We start from the raw sequence: 14,127 nt of genomic DNA on the forward strand, positions 1-14,127 counted from the left end.
TCTGCAAATCCCCTACCACAGAGAGACATCTTTAGCGGTCTTTCCATGTCAGTGCACATCCAGATCTACTACTCTTTTATATGCTAACATTTGCTTGTAAGTAGCTTTGGTAAATTCACATGTCAGATGCCCCAAGACTCTTAAGCTGATAAGCGCTTATGAAATGTCCAGCACTTTTCAGCTCAACTTGGATTGGGGTTTTATAAAATAACTGCTGTTTGATGGCACTTTGCTTCTGAACTTTTACTGAGAGGGAAAAAAAAAAAAAAAAAAAAAGTCCCCCGGTTTATCTTTTAGGTGAATTTTCATGAGTTGCTTTTTGATACTTTTGTTAGGATTTAAATGTTACAAATGTGGGGGCTTCCCTTGTAGCTCAGTTGGTAAAGAATCTGCCTGCAATGCAGGAGTCCTGGGTTTGATTCCTGGGTTGGGAAGATTGCTGGAGAAGAAAATGGCAACCCACTCCAGTATTCTTGCCTGGAGAATCCCATGGATAGAGAAGCCTGGCAGACTACAGTCCATGGAGTCACAAGAGTTGGATACGACTTAGTGACTAAGCCACCAAACCACCACCAAATGTTATAAATGCAACATGGTTGTTTGAAACTACACCCTGCTACTTTTTTCTCTATTTCCATGTTTAAAAAAAAAATGCCTCTGGCAAAACTGATGAAAAAATAGTTGTATTGATCATTTTCCACCCACTTGCCCCCTAACTTAATCTTTTAAGACCCCCTCAATAACTGTAGCAGCAACATCCATAAAATTCTCTCTAAAAATAAGTTGTCTTAAAGTAGAATGAATCATACAGTGAGCCAAGAAAGGGAACTCTGGAGAGGAAAAGAATCCAGCTATTTGGGTCAGGAGAAAGCAGAGAACTGCCTTGGGTTTTATTGGAAAAATCTACTGGAAAAATGTGTTGGAAAAAGGATGAACAGTAGCTGTGGGAAACTTCAGATGGTGATCTCTGTAATCTTTAGGAACTATCATTTTCTAAAGCGCTACTTTCTTATGTGATGGTAGGATTTCTGCTATAGTCTCTGTTCATTAGCAGTAAAGTTTCATGAGATGGTCTATATTTAGCAGGTTAGCTTAGGAATACAACAACTTCGACTTTTAAGTTGGGACCATTTTTTATGGAAAAAAATGCTTTATACTTCCTGTCTAGGAAAACCACTTAAAAATACCAATGAGATAAAAAATTCACATTTTATGGCAAGACAAAAATTGAAAGATAAGTTTACTCTGCCTGTTTGGGCTGCCTCCCTCCCCTCTATGTACATCTCCATTATGCAGTAACCAGACACCCCCAAGAGCAGAAATACCTGCTGAACCATGAATATCAATTTTTTCTTTTTCTGATGCCAGCCATGTAACTCCTTAAAAGATAATATTTCTTTCTCAGTCCTGTAAGGGGTCATGATAATTTGTACATGAAGACATCTTTGGTAGACTTTATGTACGATGCCACTATATTATTCTTAAAGATGCCAATTGGTGCAAAACGCACTGGTCAGATGACCTGGAGTGATACTGGGCTGTACCTAATGGAAGTTCTTAAAAACTTAGGACCTTATTAATGTTACTAGCTATATTACTTGTATTTTGCCTATTTTACAGGATTACTGTGGCTTCCATTACCAAATGTGTAGCTGAACCGCAGGTAAAATTAATGATTGTTGTTGTTCAGTTGCTAAGTCGTGTCTGACTCCTTGCGACCCCGTGGACTGCAGCACGCCAGGCTTCTCTGTCCTTCACTATAGCCGATGATTTAGGCAACTTGAAACAACTGATCAAATAGATAATTAGTGTAACTCCATATGTGGGAAGAAGCAACAAGAGAGAACCACTTCTGGGCCATAACAGACTAGTAAGACAGGCAGCCCAGAGGTTTCTGGCTACTGTTAACAGGGCCTCGTCCAGTAATAGCAAACTGAGTGGCCTATCAGCGAAATCCTTGCCTGACCTGGGACCAAGCATTCTTGGTCACAAAATGCCTCCCAAAACTTGGGTCAAAATTAAGACCAAAAGGTAAGGGGTTGTAAAATGAACAGTGTGGCCCAGCATCCAGTCATCAGCCACTGCAGCTGCTGACCCCCAGTACATCCTGAAAGGGATTCAGGGTAAAGATTACCATGAGGCACCCTGTGCTCTGAGACAGACTGGCTCTCAGATATTTTCAGCTGAAAATGTTACAGCCCTTGCATCTTGTTATGCATACCACAACACATCTATGTTATGATCGTGCATCTTCCTATACTTAGAAAACCATTAACGAAGACGTTGGTTCCTCATGGCCAGCAGCAACCTTCTACTGAGAGGGGTGCTTGGTTGCAGGTACCTGGCCTCCCCGCCTAACTTCCTCAGCAGTTCTCAGAGCTCTCAGAAGAACTATAATCTTCAGTTTGACCCGAATAGAGTTTACCATTTCTTAGATTGACTTTTTTCATCAACAACCCAAGCTAATATGTGAAATCATCTGTTTGGGAAATAGCATAAATTTGTGTTATATGCATGTTTAGAAAGCAAGTAACTAATTCAGACTTGAAAACAGGGTTAAAATGTAGAAGAGAAACCCATCAGAAATAGAAATGTCAGTTTTTTTTTAAAATTATGAAAGTATGATAACACAGTTAAGGAGACTTTGAAACTACGGAGCAAAGTTATATATGCTGCTAAGTCACTTCAGTCGTGTCCGACTCTGTGTGACCCCAGAGACGGCAGCCCACCAGGCTCAGCTGTCCCTGGGATTCTCCAGGCAAGAACACTGGAGTGGGTTGCCATCTCCTTCTCCAGTGCATGAAAGTGAAAAGTGAAAGTGAAGTCGCTCAGTCATCTCCAACTCTTAGCGACCCCATGGACTGCAGCCTACCAGGCTCTTACGTCCATGGGGTTTTCCAGGCAAGAGTACTGGAGTGGGGTGCCATTGCCTTCTCCAAAGTTATATATAGTTCCACTGTCTGTTACGGTTATTTAGGTAAATTAAGACTTAGATGGAGTTTCAATATCAATTACTTAAAATTTAATAGAATGAATAGAAAAGTAGGGTATAGTAGGCCTGAAAAGCACTATGAACCAATTCAACATAATTAAAATTTATACAGTTTTCACACAACAGCAGGATACATTCTATTCAAGTTCCCATAGACTATAAACCAGGAGACACTGGAACATATCCAGGGACATAAAGAAAAGGCACAAAAATTTCATGGTCTAAAGATACTGAAGTCATATAGTCTGTTCTCTTATCATTGTGGAATTATGTTAGAAATAAATATCAAAAGATATTTGAAAATAACCCACATATTTCAAGTGCAATGTGACCAAAAATGTCAATGTTTAATGCCAACATTAATGTGAAAGGTAAGGAGAGGGTTAAAAGTATCAAGTGACCTAATCAAGTGGTGTATCAATCAATACTCAAAAGAGTTATTTCTCAAGTTGGATTGCAAATCACTTTTGTACTTAAATCACTTAGCAGGTGTCTTGAGGAATGTGGTTTCATGCAAGCACTCAAAATAGTTGAAAGGTGGTTACATCATGCATCTTGTTTTTAAAATCCAGTTCAAGAAAACAGTGCTTTCACGTAAGTAGGCAAGGCATCTGTACAGGAAGATCCAAGTGATGGGGGAAAGGTAACGCAGAACAGCCTGTGGAGAAAGTGTGTAAGACAGCCAGGCTGGCACAAGGGGATCCTGACAGGTTGGGCTGGGCCCTGCCAAGGTGAGAAGCAGGTGGATCAGGCCAGAGCAGCAGTTTTGTTCATAGTTTGAAACCAATATTTCTAAAAGTTTGTCTCCATTCCTTCTGCTTTCTACCTCCCCACATTTTGGGAGAGTAGAGCGTTTGCTTCCATGTCTCTAAATAATATACCCCTAATACTCTTCCTGATTTTTTCGTACTTGAAATTATGTATTGACTTCCCACCAGCCCTGAATTTCTGTGCCCCAGCCTCCCAACAGTTACACTGAATTTTGCTTAGCAAGTGTACAGTGGTTAAACTATCATTACTATGTGGATGCTGTTCTCATCCACTGAGATATATAACTCTCTTTGTACAATTTTTGTTTGTTTCTCCTGGTGTTTTGTGTGTGTGTGTGTGTGTGTGTTTCCATGTTAATTCACCATCAGTTCAGTCACTCAGTCATGTCCTACTCTTTGCAACCCCATGAACTGCAGCATGCCAGGCCTCCCTGTCCAACACCAACTCCCGGAGCCCACCTAAACTCATGTCCATTGAGTCGGTGATGTCATCCAACCATCTCATCCTCTGTCGTCCCCTTCTCCTGCCCTCAATCTTTCCCAGCATCAGGGTCTTTTCAAATGAGTCAGCTCTTCGCATCAGGTGGCCAAAGTATTGGAGTTTCATAATTCACCATAAACTCTGCCAATTTTCCAAGTCTCTCCACATGCTAAGGTACATCAGAGGCATCTCCCCTGGAGCTTCTGTCCAGCTGTGCCTGTGCACATCACCCTGGTCTGTCCCACTTCCCACCTGGACATTCCCTTTATGTTCCCTGTGTTGCACCTCCTGTTCTCTGTATCCTATGCTTTCCTCTTTTTGATAAACTCTCTCCTTTCATTAGCACACACCCCCCAGTAGTTTGGGCCTCCCTCATAGCTCAGTCAGGAAATTATCTGCCTGTAATGCAGGAGACCTGGGTTCTATTCCTGGGTTGGGAAGATGCCCTGGTGAAGGAAGTGGCAACCCACTCCAATATTCTTGCCTGGAGAATCCCATTCACAGAGGAGCCTGGCGGGCTACAGTCCATGGGGGTCGCAAGAGTCGGACACGACTTAGCAACTAAACCACCACCAGCCGGTAGCTTCCTGGAAAAGGGTACACAGACAGTAAACACCTGAAAATGTCTTTGTTCTTCATTTGTGCTCAACTGATTGGCTGGCTGGGTATAGAATTCTGAGTTGGAAAACATTTTTCCCTCAGAATTTGAAAGCATTCATTCATCACTCTCACTGTTGTGAGAAAAGCTGGTTGTGACCTTTTTTTTTTTTTTTTTTTCCCCTTTTCCTTTCTTTCAAAATGTTTAAGATCTTCTCTTTGGTTCTCAATGGCCTGAAATTTCACTACTATGGAACTTTGGTGGTTCTGTTTCCAACAGCTGTACTGGGCATTAGATAGCATCACATGAGCTTCAGTGCTGAGAAACCCTGAATTCTTATCCAGTCTGGCATTGCATGATCTTTATTACTGGAAAATCTTGCATTTTTTATCTTTCTCTCTTCTGTTTTCTCAAGAATGCCAGTTATTCTTATAACTATGTCTATTGGACTGATCTCTCATTTTCTTATCTCTTCTTATTTTCCATCTCTGACTTTTTATTCAACTTAACTTTATCTTCCAACCCTTTTAATGGCTTTTAATTTTAGCTATCATGTTTCATTTGAGGTTTTTTTCCCCCTCAGATGTTCCTTGTCAAAAAGTAGTATCCTATATGATTTTGTGGTTATGACAAATTTTTGACTCTCTGAAAGTATTAGTGATACAGTTTTTGCCTGTATAGTCTCTGTGAACTTTTTCCTCCCTCCTATTGTCTTGGACTCTGTTTTTCAGGGTTAGAGGCTTTCTTCGGATTCCTGGTGTTTTCTCGTTGCCTACATGTGTGTAAAGAATGGGGCCTAACAAGTTCGTGGGACACTCTGGACCCAGTGTGGCAGCCAGCTGTGTGCTTCTCTCAGGGTGATCAGGCTTGATGGGGGTCAGGGGAGGGTCTTCAGGGGCTCCCCACAGAATCCCTTCAGCCTGGGAGGAAGAGTCTGGCTGCCAACATCCTGGGAGCTAGCTGAATGAGTGGGGAAGAGGGCTGGCTTGGGTGAGGGGGGCAAGGCTGGCTATGTATCAGTTTTCCATATAAATTTGCCTTTTAAATTTCTCTTTTCTGACAGCTGGACTTGGCATAGTCCATTCCAGAGACTTGTTTTAGCTTTTCCAGAGAAAACCCCTGCAGACTTCTGTGTGAATGAGGAGGGGTACTCAGCTGGGGGTGGGTGGGGACGTTGGTGGTCAGGGTGGGGGAGAGGCTGGCAGTCTTCCCTGCTCCTGAGGTTTTCAAACTACCTTCTTTACTTGAGCTCTATCATGCTTCCTGAGATACTTGGCACTTCCACTTTTCAAGACTTTGGAGCTTATCCCAGTATAATTGGGATTGAGTCTTCGTTTCCCCAACTGCCAGGGGAATATTCAGTTTCTCATGTCTGCCAAGTCAGCACCACTGAAAAGCCTGGTTTTCACCTTCCAAATCCGTTTTTTCTTCATTTTCTTCATTCTTATGGGACTTAAAAAATGCTTTTATTGCTGTTTTAGTAAGTTTAAGGAGGCAGCAGTAAACAATGGGTTCAGTCTACCATCTTTTCTGACCAGTTTTTTCCTTCAATTTTATTGAGATACAACTGACATACAGCACTGTGAAAGTCTAAAGGGTACAGCATAATGATTTGACCTGGCGAGTTTTCTAATATAAAATTGGGTTGCCAAGGAGAAGGGTGTAGGAGACTGTATCCCAAACCTTGAGAATGAGTTATCTCAGGGAGTGGCATTTCATCCTTCTTATCCTTGGATTGTTTCATTTTTCTACTGTGAAGTACATTTCCCCTTTCTAATATAAAATTGATATCCACACAGCCCATACACAGGTACTCACAGGGCATCTGTCCATGGCAAGACTGCTAAAGGGAGTGAGGACAAGAAGAAAGCTCCTTCTTCCTTAGGGGTAAGTAACAAGGACCATCTGGCTGGGAAGGTGGACGTTGCTCCACATAGTAATGAGTGAAGAAGTTGGACCAGGTCTGAAATGACAAGCACCAACCTCAGGAAACTTGTGTGCTGTCCTGCCCAGCCTGATAAGGAGACGGGTTGAGTTTGCTGAGATAGGCAAATCATAACTTCTCCTGTCGTGATTTATTTTAGGTTTTTGAATCTTCTTCTCCTTACACAAATGAAACAAGGCCCCTAAACTGTTGTCTACCATAGGAAATTCATTCAGGCAACAAACGTTGATGGTCTTCTAGCAGTAGACGCTGGCCCTGTGGAGGGGTTGGGGTACACTGCCCCTGGGGCAGTTAGAGGGACTCTTCAGACAAATGTGTTTTCAACACTGTGGATAATTAAAATCACAAACATGCTTGATGTGGGCATTTGGAGACCCACTCACCTGGACAGAGACGTGCAACTTTTAACTACAACCCTTCAGTGTGGATTTGACTTCCTATGCAGGCTTCTCCAATCCAAATTACTAAAGTACCTTCTTTTGTAAGTTTTGTTTTCATGAACAAAGATCTTGAGTCTATTGGTTGACTGTTGTTGTTACTGGTCTTTTAGTATGGTGTGAGTTCCATTTATCCTTACAATTTAGAATATACTATATTGCCTTTTGGGCTTCCCAGGTGGCTCAGTGGTAAAGAATCCACCTACCACGTAGGAAATGCAGGTTCGACCCCTGGGCTGGAAAGATCCCCTGGAGATGGAAATGGCAACCCATTCCAGTATTCTTGCCTGGAGAATCCCCATGGACAGAGGAGCCTGGTGAGCAACAGTCCATGGGGTCTCAGAGTTGGACACAACTTAGCAACTAAACAACAATAACAAGAGGTGCTATGTATCAATAATAATTCTGCGTCTGCTACTGTCTGACTCTGTGAGACCCCACAGACGGCAGCCCACCAGGCTCCCCCATCCCTGGGATTCTCCAGGCAAGAACACTGGAGTGGGTTGCCATTTCCTTCTCCAATGCATGAAAGTGAAAAGTGAAAGTGAAGTCGCTCAGTCGTGTCCGACTCTTAGCGACCCCATGGACTACAGCCCACCAGGCTCGTCTGCCCATGAGATTCTCCAGGCAAGAGTACTGGAGTGGGGTGCCATTGCCTTGTTATAGCCAATTCATCCAATACTATATTGATGAAGCCATTCCTTGCCTTTCTGATTTCAAGTGCCATCCTTGACACGAACTAAACTCATGTGGGGGTTTTTACTAATGCATGTTCACAGACCCACCCCAGGACCAGAATCTCTGGGAATAGGATCCACCCATAGTTGGAGACCAGTGCCTTAGAGCCTTCAGTCGAGTCTGGCTCTGGGGCCCCAGGAACCACAGCCCGCCAGGCTCCTCTGTCCATGGGGTTTTTCTGGCAAGAATACTGGAGTGGGTTGCCATTTCCGGGTTGCCATTTCCTTCTCCAGGAGACCTTCCTGAGCCAGGGATGGAACCCTCATCTCCTTCTTTCTGAGGGGATTCTTCACTGCTGAGCCTCCAGAGAAGCTCCACCCAGGAGCTGGGTAGAAGGTAGAACTCTTGGTGGCCACACCAGAACTGCTGCATCTGAAGTTCAAAGTTGGGCCCAGCAGTGTGTGTTTTCACCAGGCTTCTGGGTGATTCTCACGCTGGCCACAGTTTGAGAATCACTGACCGAGGACTTAGGATGCAAGAAGGCAGCCACTGAGGTGACCACAGCACTGATGGGTTGATGGAACTATCCTGGCAGTTCTTGGTGAGTACTGAGGCAGGCGGCATGGTTAACTCACTTTCTCCAGCTCTGCTTTCCTGTTTGCTGTCAAGAGAATTGGTCATAGAGTTGCATAAAGATGACACACACATGCACACACGAAAAGGTGGGAGGTCGTAGAATCGCTCCCTGCCCTGCTCACCAACTCCACCACCCCCCTCCCACCACACACACCATGAGGGGCTGAAGGCCTGCAAAGAGATTGCTGAACATAAGCCCCAGCTGGGTCATCAGATGCCCAGGGCCCCGCCTCTCTCTCTAGGGAACACACTGCCCCAGGGCAGAGGCACTCACTGTTCTTGAGGTCTTGGAGTACACAGGTGGGTCCTCTCACTTCCTGAGTGGTGGTGGGGGAGGGGCTGCAGGAGGTGGTGGGCACAGAGCCTGAGCTGGTTCTGCTGAGTTCTGCTGAGGATTAGGTCTGCCTGCCCTGGCTTCCGATTTCCTGTGGAGGGAAGTCCTAGCCACTAGGAAGACCTTCCCTTGTGAGCCCTGGGGAAGCAGCAGTGACCTGTCAGGGCTCCAGCCCAGAAGGCCAGGGTCCACCTTCTGGACACCCAGAGGCTGTGGGAGCCTGAGGCGGTGCCCGGCCTGTCTCTGGGGAATGAGGCAAGGCTTGCTGCTGACGGACAGAAGGCTCCGCGGGGATCTTCCCACCCACCACCTGAAATGGACATCACTTTCCAGCGTCCCATCATCTGATTCCTCAAGGTCCAAAGTAGGTGGCCTCTGGGCTGGGTTCTAAGTCCACTGTGGGGTCAAGGCTGTGACACACATGTTCAGGGTTTTATCCCCGGGGGGTTACCTCCGGGTACCTGACTCCAGGATTCCATCACATGGTCCCAAGTAGACCACAGTTCATCAACCGGCTTTTCACAGGATCACCTGGGGTTCGTTCAGTTGCAGACTCCTAGGCATCTTTCCTCGGAGAAGGCAATGGCACCCGACTCCAGTACTCTTGCCTGGAAAATCCCATGGACGTAAGAGCCTGGTAGGCTGCAGTCCGTGGGGTCGCTAGGAGTTGGATTCGACTGAACGACTTCACTTTCACTTTCATGCGTTGGAGAAGGAAATGGCAACCCACTCCAGTATTCTTGCCTGGAGAATCCCAGGGACGGGGGAGCCTGGTGGGCTGCCGTCTATGGGGTCGCACAGAGCCGGACACGACTGAAGCGACTTAGCAGCAGCAGGCATCTTTCCTGTGGGGCTCTGGCCTCTGAGGTTGGACCTGAGATATGGGTATAACAGGGGCTCACTTGATTCCTCTCAGCAAAACGGGAGCCCCCAGGTTCCACGGTGGGCATAAGGGCGCTTCGGACAAGTGGGAAGAGAGAAACTCATGCAGGTCTATGAGCTAAATGCCCTCCTCATCTTGATTACCCCTCAGTCAGTCAGTTTCTGTCCCTCCCAGCCGTGACTCAAGAGGAGGGTTTTCTTGCTCTTCCAGCCTTGGTGCTTCGGAAACAGGAGAGCGTTTTTTTTTTTTTTTTGCTGCCAGTTCTGGGGCCCCACCCTGGGTTGTCGGCAGCAGTGAGTGGGGTCGTGACAGGGTTACGACACCTACTTTCTGAGGACAACTACTTTCTGAGGCAGGCTTGGTCTTCCTGGTGCCAGAGAAGAAAGTCAATCAAGGCCAGACTCGCGCGGGCGTTGGGGCGGCTCTGACCTCCAGGCCCCCTAGGAGTTGAAGGCCCGAATGAAACAGTAGGTTGCGACTCGTTTCCCTCATCTTGGCAGGAGGGTACCAGACCACAGTCTATGGATCCTTCTAGAAACGGGCGTTGCTAGTGGGGGTGGGGTGGGAAATCGGAGCAGAAACAGCTGAAAGAGTTTGCTAGAAAGTGTTTCCCTCCGGGCGGGTGAGGCTGCACCTGGCGCGTCCAGACACGTGCGTGACTTTGAGGAAGAAATGAGTTTGGAGAAGGTTTTATTTCCTGCCCACGTTCCCACGGCGCCTGGCCGCTGGCTCCCACACCCGCGTGGGCAGGCGGGCGCCGGCCGTGGGGTGTCCGCGTTTTCAGCCTTTCTGGGGGAAACCGAGTAGGGCGGCGGCACGCGGCGCTCCCTCCCGGCCGCGAGGTCGCGGGCTCGGGGCTGGGCCGAGCGGCCAGCGGGGGGCGCCTGCGGCCGCTCCGCCGCCCCCGCCCTCATCGCGCGATCCGGCCCGCGGCGGCGCGGCCACTCGGGCGGCGGAGCGGCCGGAGCGGGAGCCGCGCGGAGCGGAGCGGGCCGGCAGGTGAGCGCGCGCCGGCGCCGGCGGGGAGAGGCGCGGCCGGCCGGGCCGAGGGGGCGCGCGGCCGCCAGTCGGGTCCTCGGACCCCAGCGCAGCGGGGCGTGGGCGTGGGGGGCGCGACTGCGGCTTCCTCGCCTCCCGCCCGCCGGGGCCGCACCCAGACGGAGGGGTGGGTGTGGGCCGGGGCTGCTGCAGCCCGGCCCGCGCTCGACCTGCCTTTTCCCCGTCTCAGGAGCCGGGAGAGGCGCAACCCCCACACCCCGGCCAGCAACTTGCCTGCGGAGCCGCCCCCACCCAGGTCTTGCTCTTTCTCCAGCCCGAGCTTGGGGTGGGTCTTCTCAGATGTCCCCCTCCGTCAGGTACTTCAGGGAAGACCCTGGCCCAGACAGGACCCCAGCGTAGGAACTGGGCCCAACTCCACTCTCCGGATGACAGACTGAGACCTCACTGAGGGGCATGGCTATGTGCCCCCCGGGTCCGGCACCCTCCGACCGCTCTGTTGAAATGCCCACTGGGTTATGATGGTAAAGAGGGGCTGGTTTGTCAGGTTTCCTAGGCTCTGACAAGGCAGGGGCCCCTGGAAGACCAATGTACTCTGTTTGAAGTAAGAAAGAACTCAGAGAGAAAACTCAGGTAAGGACAAGACTAAGGGCTGGCTGGAAGCCGTCCAGCTACAGCCAGCAGTGAGCAGGACCCCCTTGCCTGTGGGGGGCCAGGGCAGTGTGTAGATGGAGAGCTGGCAAGACAGAAACCTAAACTTTCACGTGAAAGGGAAGCTAACCATCCCTGGTTGGGGGTGAAATGCTGGAGGCTTTCTCAGTGTGGGCTCTAGTTGTTCTCTCTCCTGGTTTATATCTTTGATCCCCTTTCCCAAAGGCCAAGAACACTTGTTCTTTCTGCGGCCAAGAGCCAAAGCTGGAAAATGAGAGTTGGGGCCGTTTCATTACAAGTGGAGCCTTTAAGGTGAGAGCCACAGGTGCCCTTAGAGGTTGGGCTGTGTCTGGAATGGCCAGATCTGGACTGGGCTTAGGTTCAGGGCCCTCATGGCTTGCTGAAGCCTCACACCTGGTCCAGGATGATGTTCAACAGAAACATGCACGAATGAATGAGCAGCTGTGAGGCTGAGGGGACTTGACAAGCTGGGGCTCTGGGCCCTGAGAGGAGGGCCTCTGGCATTCAGTCACTGCTTTTCCACGTGGCCAGGTGCCCTCCTAGGAGAGGGGAGCGTGTCCCACTGTGGACCTGGAACTCTCGGGGCAGATCCCTGGTGGAGTGAGGAGGCCTCATTGGAGTGGCGAGCTGGGTCTACAGGGGGCCTTTTGGATCTGCCTCCCCCTGTGCTGAATGTTTAGGGTCCTCAGTGGCTGGATCTTCCTCAACCTTGATGCCCTTGGGCTTATAAGCATGGTTGTTCTTGGGCCTTTTATGGAGGAAGGCAAGAAGAGGTGAGAGAGTTCTAATTTCTGAGGCCAGATGGCTTACAGAGCTGTGGCGTGTTCCTTGTTCCATTTGATCCTGTGAGTTAGGACAGGAATGATCAACACCATTTACAAGTGGGAAAGTTGAAGTCTTCAAAGGGCTTGTAGCAAGTTAGGTCTGGAGTGGGGACTAGGGCCTAGCCTTCTGGTCTTCCTGTCCAGTTTTGGCCTGGTTCTGGTGGAGTCTCAGTGCCCATTAGGAGCCTGATCCCAGCCCCCAGGAAGTCTCAAGCGGGCCCATTAAATCCCCCTCAAGAGTGAAACATATTGCCTGTCCACCTACCTGCCCAACTCTTCCTTCTCCCTGTTCCTACCCCCCACTGGGGGATGCTCTGGGGTTTTGCTACTGACCCTACCTTTTGGAACCCCTTCTTTTGCAACTGGGCTCAAAGGGACTGCAAATGGGGGGATAAAGACTTACATAGCCTCCATGGCAACTCCAGCAGGGGAGCCTTGAATGGCCTGCCTGGGCAGGAGGCAGAAAAGCGAGTTAGACGTGGTCCCTGCAGTCGGAAGCCTGCTGGCCAATAGGGGTGACAGGGCTTACAGTTTAGTCCCAACACCTCTGTAGAGAGGCTCACAGTAGGCAGGCCATCTGTCTAGGAAAGATGGAGGAGTCGTCATTGCGATATCTTTTGGGGGGGGCTCTGTTAATAGATCCTTTTCTTATTTATTCATGCTTTCTGTATTTTCAACATTGTCTACAGTGAAGAAGAAAAGCAAAACTCTCTTGTTTGTTCTGGAAGTGTTTCAAGAGCTATTCTAGCTTCTGAAACTTTGAACTGGGCTTGCAGGTGAGGTCTGTAAACTTCCAAATTTAATAGGGTGTGCAAAAGGAAGGTGCCAGGATTTTGAGATATTTCAGCACAAATCAGCCTCTAGAATGGCCTGGAACTCAGGCAGTAGACGACACTTGGATCTGTTGCAAAGCCTCTTGTTGGCAGCATCACCTCTCCTGCTGCGAGTCTGCTGGTATTTGTGGCTCACGACTGACTGTTGAAGAGCTGTCTGATGGGGCCTGGCTGGCGGGTGGACAGGAGCCAGAGGTGATGGAGGCAAGGTTGGTGGCAGTTTCCAGCCCTGAGCCACACCCATCTGGGAATCAAAGAGAGTTGTTTCCTAAGCTGATGCCGCTTGGTCTGGGTTGGAATTGGGGGCAGGGGCTTTGGCCAGAGAAGAGTGGATGAGTCCACATCTCTGGGGGTCCTCACTGAGGAAGCTGAGTTTCATTTCCTGAGCGTGATCAGCCCACAGCCTCCTGCTCCTCTCTGCATGTAACACAGGCTGCGTGATGCCCTGGAGTCCTGAGTCCTCTCTGCTCCTTGCGGTGAGAACTCTACTCCCACCTCCAGCCCCTGCCCCTCCTTCTTCCTATAAACCCTTCTCTCCAGTCAACTCTGTCATGTATGTTAGGACATGCTCAATCCCCTCTTGGACAAGTGACCCCAGGGATAGTGTGGGCCAGGGGCATGGCTTGGGGGCCCTTTTGATTTCAGGCTCCGCCCCCTTGGGTGTTTGTTTTCCTTAGATTTTTGGACATGGGCATTTGAACCTTGACTGTCACTTTAAGAGGGGAAATAGAAAGACAGGAGCCGTGGTCCTCCCAGCTCTCCACTGCCCAGCTTGTATAGAGGGAGCTAAATGGGGCCTCTCAGGTTAGGGTGGGCGTTTGGCCAGGGCCATTGCCAAGTGTGGGGAGCTGGCAGTGGGAGGTCCAGCCAGTGTGTGCACAGGAGGCCACCCCTTCAGTTAATGACCACCTGCTGAGTGAGGTGGCTATGAGCAGCCATCTACCTGTTTGCAGAGAGAGGCATTGTTTTCAGTTATTAACAACAAAGGCTAGTATTTGCAAGCTTTTATGCCTGGAGGACAAGAACACAGACTCTGGAGGGCATCTCT

The 14,127-nt window shown here is 48.9% G+C and overlaps 1 protein-coding gene and 1 long non-coding RNA gene across 3 annotated transcripts in view; one reads left to right on the top strand and one right to left on the bottom strand.

The window, feature by feature from the left end:
- Nucleotides 1-8,420: 8,420 nt before the first annotated feature.
- LOC123330343 lies at nucleotides 8,421-9,548 on the bottom strand. The gene is made up of 3 exons (XR_006546198.1): nucleotides 9,333-9,548; nucleotides 8,812-8,962; nucleotides 8,421-8,562 (listed from the first exon to the last, which is right to left on the bottom strand). It is a non-coding gene; the product is annotated as an uncharacterized LOC123330343 (long non-coding RNA).
- Nucleotides 9,549-9,668: 120 nt separating this feature from the next.
- The window catches only part of ADCY7 (adenylate cyclase 7), a 64,853-nt gene continuing 60,394 nt past the window's right edge, over nucleotides 9,669-14,127 (top strand). Inside the window, exon 1 of one of the 2 annotated variants that reach the window (XM_025268638.3) lies at nucleotides 9,669-10,221. The gene's annotated coding sequence lies outside the window, so the exon portion shown is untranslated. Of the gene's footprint in view, nucleotides 10,222-10,649; nucleotides 10,754-14,127 lie in introns of those variants that run through there. The other variant, XM_025268636.3, reaches the window with a different exon arrangement.

This window comes from Bubalus bubalis, chromosome 18, assembly GCF_019923935.1.
Source record: "Bubalus bubalis isolate 160015118507 breed Murrah chromosome 18, NDDB_SH_1, whole genome shotgun sequence".
Classification (NCBI taxonomy): Eukaryota; Metazoa; Chordata; class Mammalia; order Artiodactyla; family Bovidae; genus Bubalus; species Bubalus bubalis.